Source organism: Rattus norvegicus, chromosome 3, assembly GCF_036323735.1.
Source record: "Rattus norvegicus strain BN/NHsdMcwi chromosome 3, GRCr8, whole genome shotgun sequence".
In the NCBI taxonomy this organism is placed as follows: domain Eukaryota; kingdom Metazoa; phylum Chordata; class Mammalia; order Rodentia; family Muridae; genus Rattus; species Rattus norvegicus.
Genome location: NC_086021.1, coordinates 132,722,651 through 132,730,112, shown reverse-complemented (window position 1 = coordinate 132,730,112; position 7,462 = coordinate 132,722,651). Strand labels below are relative to the sequence as shown.

Here is a 7,462-nt window from a genome sequence, read left to right as displayed (position 1 = left end):
ACCAAGGGATACCAGACCATACGTTTTCTGAAGGCAGAAAGCATATCTATTTAATTTTTGGGGTACCTACGTGGCTGGGCCTCATGAATAACCTCAGCTAGCACAGCACAACTCATGCGTCGCTCCCAGGAAGACAGCACACACTCTCAGCCCACTGAGGAGGCATGGTGTTCCTCAGGGTATGAGGCAGTTAGGGTGAGTAAGCTCTCTTCAGAAAACAGACAGTGCGGCAGTCACAGTGACTTGGTAAAAGAAGTATTTCAGGGTCTGGAGAGATGGCTCAATGATTAAGAGCACTGACTGATCTTCCAGAGGTCCTGAGTTCAAATCCCAGCAACCACATGGTGGCTCACAACCATCTGTAATGGGATCTGATGCCCTCTTCTGGTGTCTGAAGACAGCTACAGTGTGCTCATATACATTAAAAAATACATCTTTAAAAAAGAGAGAGATAAGTATTTCTGATTGCTTTCCTTTCCTTTTAACTCTCTCCAAAGGGAATAAAAGGCTCACACAGCCCCTCCCTGAGAATATCAATAACGGGGATGGTGTTTTTCTTCAAATTTCCCTTAAGGGTTTGCCTTCCTCATGGCTGCGTCCTGGATGTTTTATCATGGATTTCTGGATATAACACAGTCAGTCGAATCCATCCATGGACTTGGTGGGAAGCCTCTGCTGATACCTGCCCATGTACTCCTTAGTTTCAATTTCCAATTCCTGTTTAGCCTTTCTGTCCTGGGTGGCCAGACAGGTCTTGGCTCACTTGGAGAGAAGCTTTCAGCTGGACAGAAATCTACAGCCTCTTCGTGGACGTTTCCCTCCTGTCTGAGCGAAAGGACACAGAAGACTGAGACGCTTGTACACCACTGGACAAAGTCCATTTGAACAGTTTTGGTCACAAGGGGCATCAGTTTCCTCATCAGAGAACAGCAGAGAAGAGAGCTGCAGATGCTGTGGGTCGAGCAAGCAGTCCAGACGTCCACTAGGTGCTCCCATGGTTTGTAATAAGAGGACATAATTTTCCAGCTGTCGAGCTGCTTCAGGCTTCTGGTCTCTCTTGGGCTGTTGACGGGAAGATTCCTTGAGCATCCAGGACAACAAAAGGCAGACTTTGTCCTGATTTCTTGCCACAGTAAAGTTCTCAGAATGTAGATTCCTTGCTGTTTCGAAAGCCTGGTTGATGGCTCCCTGGTATCTCTTCAAATGCTTCAGTCTGTGAATTACAGCATGCTGACCTCTCTGCAGGGTGGGACAATGGCAGGCAACATCTGTGGTCCACAGTAACGAGCCAGCAGATCAAAGCCGCAGCTGGGCTAATGACTCCGTGGTGTTGGTGTGGCTATCTTGAGGGCGATAAAAAAAAAAGAGAGAGAGAAAGTGAAATGAGGAAAAAAATATCTCAAATTCCCAAACAGAGGCAGATGTTTTGTCTGAGGAAAGAAGCACGAACGATATCAATTCAGACATTTGACAGAATAATAGCAAAAGGAATACTTCACTGGATTAGAACAAATCGAAAGACATTTTATTGTAAAATTGACCCCCTCAAAGAAATAAACTGTAAAGCCTCTCTATTCGGAAGCTTCTCACTTTCTTCCTCCCCTCCCCTCCCCTCCCCTCCCCTCCCTCCCCTCTCCTCCCCTGTCCTTCCCTCCCCTCCCCTCCCCTGTCCTTCCCTCCCCTCCCCTCCCCTCCCCTCCCCTCCCCTCCTCTCCTCTCTCCTTTCCTTTCTTCCATTTAAAAATGGCTCTTCAATATAAACCGTAACTCTTCCACAGGCTCAGGGTGGGCTGGCCCACTGATGTGATGAAGGCAACCCCTTTTAGGAATTTGGGGAATTCTACCTGACTGCAGCAGAGCCCTAGGTGAGTGAGTCTAGTGAGCTGGGCATGTAAGGGAAGAATGAGCCCCTGTGTTTGCAGGACAGTGCAGAGAGCCCTGAGACTCTGGTTTCTGTTCTCACTGGCCCCTTACTCAGGTATGACTGTGGGAAAATAACGCCACACTATTTACCGTCCTCCTCATTCAGACTTCGAAGTCATGCTTGGGGTTGCTGTGTAGAGTTACGTTGGTTAAATGGCCACTCTGAGACACGGAGGACTTCCAATACAGCCAAGACTTTGCTTGTCCAAAGGGGTGACTTTTTGAATTCGACACTCTCTTAAGATGGATCAGAGGTGAGGAAGCCGAAAGCTAACCGATGCACATAAGGTTCCAGTAGACCAAACCCGGCTTAAGTCAAAAGAAGTCTGCCAAGTCTTCTGCTAGAGTCGACATGGAACAGTTTAGAAGGTGGAGAGGAGTGTGTCTGCGCGCGCGCGTGTGTCTGTGTGTGTGTGCGTGTGCATGCATGTGCATGTGTGTCTCGGGGGAGAGGGAGCCATGCAGGAGTCTGCAGAGCACAGGGATTACTCTCCCATCGTCAAGGCCACTTGGTGTTTGGGTAGCCTTGGTTCCAAGATAAAGGTGCAAAGAAAGCAGATGGAGAGCTGCCCCGCCCCCGCCCCGCCCGGCCCCACCCGGCCCCGCCCGGCCCCGCTCCGCCCCACCCTCGCCCTGCTCCCCTGCTGGCTGATGGCAGATGCTAAGTGCTGGCTGGAGTACACAAAGGGTTAGGACTATGGAGAGGTGGGAGCTGGCAGGCTGGGAGAAGGTGGAGATAAGAGTCAAAAGGAGACTAAAATAGACTCAGACTGTTTTTAGGTAATGAGTAGCTGCAATTTATTTACTTTTATCTTGCCTAGAGTTTGGCCTCTATGGTGTCTACTCTCCATAGTGAAGTGATCTCTTGTCCCTGCCTGAGTTGGAGGCACTGACTTTTCATTTGTGTGAAGATTCTTAGGGTGGACAGATGCATCATGGGACTGAGGGGGAAGTGAACACTACAGTGGTGTTAAAAGTGAATAAAAAATAAACGAAAAAAGCCAGAGAGGAAGGGAGCCTCTCTGGAATTCCCTAGTTCAGTATTCCTTAGCCAGGGTTATGAACTACATAGTAAGAACAGGAGGTAGCATATGCTTAGAAAAGGCTCCGAGGGCTGAGTCTGAGAAGAACTGATCAGGTTATAGCCTGGGAAGAGCTTCTGGCTCAGTGATTCTCAACCTCCCTAATGCTGCCTGACCCTTAATACAGTTCCTCATGTTGTGGTGACCCCCAACCATAAAAATATTTTTCTTCCCACTTCATAACAGTAATTTTCTACTGTTGTGAGTCATAATGTAAATATCTGTGTTTTTTGATGGTCTTAGGAGACCTTTGTGAAAGGGTCATTTGACCCCCCTCCCCCAAAGGGTCGTGACCCACAGGTTAAGAACCAATGCCCAAGAAGGAGAACCTTGGTGTTCGAAGATACAGTGAGGACCAATAAGGAAAAATGAAGACTCTCTTCAAAGTGTATTGAGATATCTTTCATATCTGGGGAAAGCGGGTTGATTTTATTTGTGGAAGCTGCAGGAGTCAGTCAACAATAGCTTCGGGAATGCCCTGTGTGCAGGGTGCTTTGACCTGTAAGTGGGATGGGGGAAGACCTTGGCTCTACTCTGAGCTTAGACAAAGACTTTGTTCAGTGAGGTATGTTAAGAAGTAGCCAGGAGAATAGTCTTACTCCAAACTGACTCCATGCCCAGTCAAGGCAGCCTTGTTATTCAACAGTATCCCAGCTGTCGGGACACCTAGTGTGGCCAGTAGGTCACCAAGGTGTTTGGAAGAGGCTTTTGTGGGACAACTTAGCATTTCAGGACAGAATGTGGAGCTGGGAGCAACCCTGTGGACAACCAGGTTTGGGGGCTGAACAAGACAAGAGCAAAGGAGTTTCACTGAAGGCTGTGGATGAGCTCCAGGCTAGCTGCTGGGTTTTATGACTTACCAAGTGGACTAAGTTATGGCTCAAATGTTAACAGGATTTAGAATCTGGGCAAAGCTGGGAATACTTCTAAGGAAGTTTGACTGAGGAGGGAAGAACCACCCAGAATGTGGATGGTACCATTCTACGGGCTGGCACGTTGAGCTAACTAGACAGGGGAAAAAGCATTTACACAGTTCTCTGATTCCTGACTGGGAGTGTAAAGAGACCAGCTGCCTTACACTCCCCGTGCCCGGCCTCCCCTGCCATGCTGCCCGGTACTGATGACTGTGGACAAAACAATCCCATCCTCTCCAACCCTGCTGCTCTTTAAACGTTTATTTATTATTGTGTATTTTGGGCATGCATGTGGCATGGTGTGTGTGTGTGTGTGTGTGTGTGTGTGTGTGTAGGCAAGAGGACAACTTCTACCTTGATGTGAGTTTCAGGGACTGATATCAGGATGCCATTGCTTTCTGGCAGGTCCTTTTACCTACCAGCTCATGTCACTGGCCCTGTAGTTCCTTATCAAGCATTTGAGCACAACAATGAAAATTTAACCAAGGGACTGGGGAGATTGCTCAGTGGTTAGTAGCACTTACTGGTCTTCCAGAGGTCATGGGCTCCGTTACTAGCACCCAGTGGTATTGTCTATAATTCTAGTACTAGGGGATCTGTTGCCTACTTCTGGCCTCCTGGAGCACTGTACGTATGTGCTGCACAGACTTGTGAGCAAAGCATTCCATACCCATAAAATATTTATTATTATTGTTATTGTTATTACTATTAACCTAGTATCAGTTCTTTCATCTTTAAGGTTATTTTAGTTTTCTGAGACTGAGATAATAAACCTTTTGTATCTTGATTTGATAGCTGCATTTTACTCTTTATGAAATTCCAGAAAGTTATTCATATAAGTGTAAACAGAGCTGGGGCAGCTTCCCGGCTCAAACTGGAGCCTGACACACCCTTCCTGTAGCCAGTACACCGTGACAACACAAACCATCTGATCCTATATGAGGGCCACGGAGAGTGGAGCACCCCGTGCCCACACATACTTCCGAGAATCCTAGTTCGTCTTTAGTAGGCAGGCATCATTTCTTATTCAGCAAGTGAGGAATTCAGAGTCCAGCCAAGGTAAATGGTCCGTTCAGGTCACAGTGGCTAGCCATGCCAGCAGATTGACTTTGATCTTTCTAATTAATTCCACCTTTACAGTCACTGTTGGAGTTGCTCCTACTTTCTCAAGTTCTCAACTTATTTCACAAAACTCTGACATGGCCCTGAAAATGCAGGTAAGCTTACAGAGAGTCACCTTGCAAAACACGGTCGAATGGAGATGGTGTGGTGCTTTCAATGGGAACGGTTCCTGTAGGTGCATATGTTTGGATGTTGGTCTCCAGTTAGTGGAAGGTTTTGGAAGCCCTGGGAGGTGTGGCCGCGTTAGAGGAGCTGTGTCACTGGGGGTAGGCTAGGAAGTCTCGGAAGTCCATGCCAGGCCTATCATCTCTTCCTGTCTGCTGCCTGCATGCCGGGAGATGAAGCTCTCATCTTCTTCTCCAGCATCATGTGTGTCTGTGGGTCACCACGCTGCCCACCATGATGATAATGGAAACCCTCTGAAACGGTAAACAAGCCCTCAGTTAGATGCTTTCTCTTATGAAAGTTGCCTTGGTTGTGGTTTCTCTTCATAGCAATAGAGCAGTAATTAAGTCAACTGGTAAACTGGGGAAGAAAATTATACTCTTTTGTTTCTTTAAACTTATCATAAACCCAAGAGTCTCTAACGAACCAGAAAAATCTTTCTACAAAAATCATTAAGTTAAAAATAAACCTTAAAAATTGACTGGCAATCAATATGAATAATAGAAAATTCAAGACTTTCAAACTAGAGCAGTATTATAGTATTGATCTGGAGAATTATGACACTGAGAGAGGTCTGGGGATAGGACTAATGACTGCAGCCCAGTGGTTGGAAATTTTGAGGTCCAGTGAGTGGTAGGATTTTAGGAACCCAGGAGAGGCCAATCTTTTCCTACCCCTGCCTCAGAAGTTCATTCAGCTATGTTAGCGATTTCCAATATCTCCAGATGTTAAAATAGGATAAAGGTGCTTTGTAAACTGAATAATAGAAAATTCAAGAGTAAAGTGTTTTCCAAAGCTAGCAATGCCTTGGTCCTGGACCTAGAATTCAGGCCTGGGCCAGACTCATGTTCCAACTACTTACTTAGACTCAGTAGGTGTGGAAAGCCGCGATAGCATTCGCCATCACAAGATGGCGCTGGCTTCCGCTGTACCAGCCCGACCTCTTTTCAGGAAACAAGCTGTGTGCGCATGTGCAAGAGTGTGTTCGCGCCAAGTTTTTGCCCACCCCGTGGCGTGACAGTGAGATCATGAGTAAGCGACCAATTAGACGTGGACACACAGTCTTGGGGACTATATAGGGGATCGCTCGCGGGGCCTCGTGGTCTTCCTCTTCAAGATGCAATAAACGCTTTGCTGCAGAAGGATCCTGGTGTCCGAGTGCGTTCTTGCTGGCGAGACGATAGCGCAGGACAAGTAGGGATTTGTTGAACTCAACTATCATAGAAACAACACTACTCTGAGATTACACCAATATGAAATGGTTTTGTTTACCACCTCTTTTTTTTTTAAACCTTAAAACAGAATCAGTTGGCTCCATTGTGTCCACTTCTACTGTGAGAAACCCTATAGAATAGGAGAGCTGTTATCAAGAGTTGGCACATGGAGATGACATTGCAACTGATGGTTGTTGCTGAAGTCTAGATTCTGGGGCTGTGGGCTCATAAATGCCTCTGCAATGACGTCATCGTGTTTTTCTCTTATTGATGCCATTGCCAGCATCCTCTTGCATCCTGGCTGGGCTATCTCATGCCATTTGTTTTAGCTACTAGAGACTTTGGGATTTCTTGATTTCTATCAGTCATTCCTTGAAGTTTTCCTTTACAAACCATAAATGACTCCACCCAGGATTCACAGAGGTAGACTTTTAGGTTTCTTCTGAGACAGGGGTTCATTTTCATTCATTCTTCCACCAGGTCCCAAATATTCTGCAATCATGGAGAATCTGACCAAAAGTAACACAGACAAGTCCTTCTCCTCCTCCTCCTCCTCCTCCTCCTCCTCCTCCTCCTCCTCCTCCTCCTCCTCCTCCTCCTCCTCCTCCTCCTCCTCCTTCTTCTTCTTCTTCTTCTTCTTCTTCTTCTTTTTCTTCTTCTTCTTCTTCTTCTTCTTCTTCTTCTTCTTCTTCTTCTTCTTCTTCTTCTTCTTCTTCTTCTTCTTCTTCTTCTTCTTCTTCTTCTTCTTCTTCTTCTTCTTCTTCTTTTTAATTGTTCACTGGTTTCTGGGAGATGGGCTTCCTGGTGAACTCCACTCAATGCTGGGTCAGGATTTGCAGTAGGACCCAACTCAGTCACATGTTTGGAAGGTCTAAGTGACTTTCCAGAGGCAACTTAGTCAACAAGTCATCCTTAAGATGCCTGGCTTGCTCATGTTTTGCTTATATGGTTTCTAAGACCTCTGTATTTCTGTTATCTAGAGGATGCTGCTGCTGGCTCAGGTGGTCACATAGCACATAGCTTATGCCATTGCTGCCTCCTG

At 46.5% G+C, this 7,462-nt stretch overlaps 1 long non-coding RNA gene across 3 annotated transcripts; it reads right to left on the bottom strand.

Annotated features, from left to right (window-relative positions):
- Nucleotides 1–458: 458 nt before the first annotated feature.
- On the bottom strand, nucleotides 459–6,614 carry LOC108350455 (uncharacterized). 3 transcript variants are annotated; one of them, XR_005502415.2, is made up of 4 exons: nucleotides 6,069–6,614; nucleotides 5,157–5,460; nucleotides 2,014–2,261; nucleotides 459–1,343 (listed from the first exon to the last, which is right to left on the bottom strand). It is a non-coding gene; the product is annotated as an uncharacterized LOC108350455 (long non-coding RNA). The 3 variants fall into 3 exon arrangements; XR_005502414.2 differs by having other exon boundaries at nucleotides 2,014–2,264; nucleotides 4,900–5,460; nucleotides 6,069–6,608; XR_001837229.3 differs by having other exon boundaries at nucleotides 4,900–5,460; nucleotides 6,069–6,608.
- Between the last annotated feature and the right edge of the window lie 848 nt (nucleotides 6,615–7,462).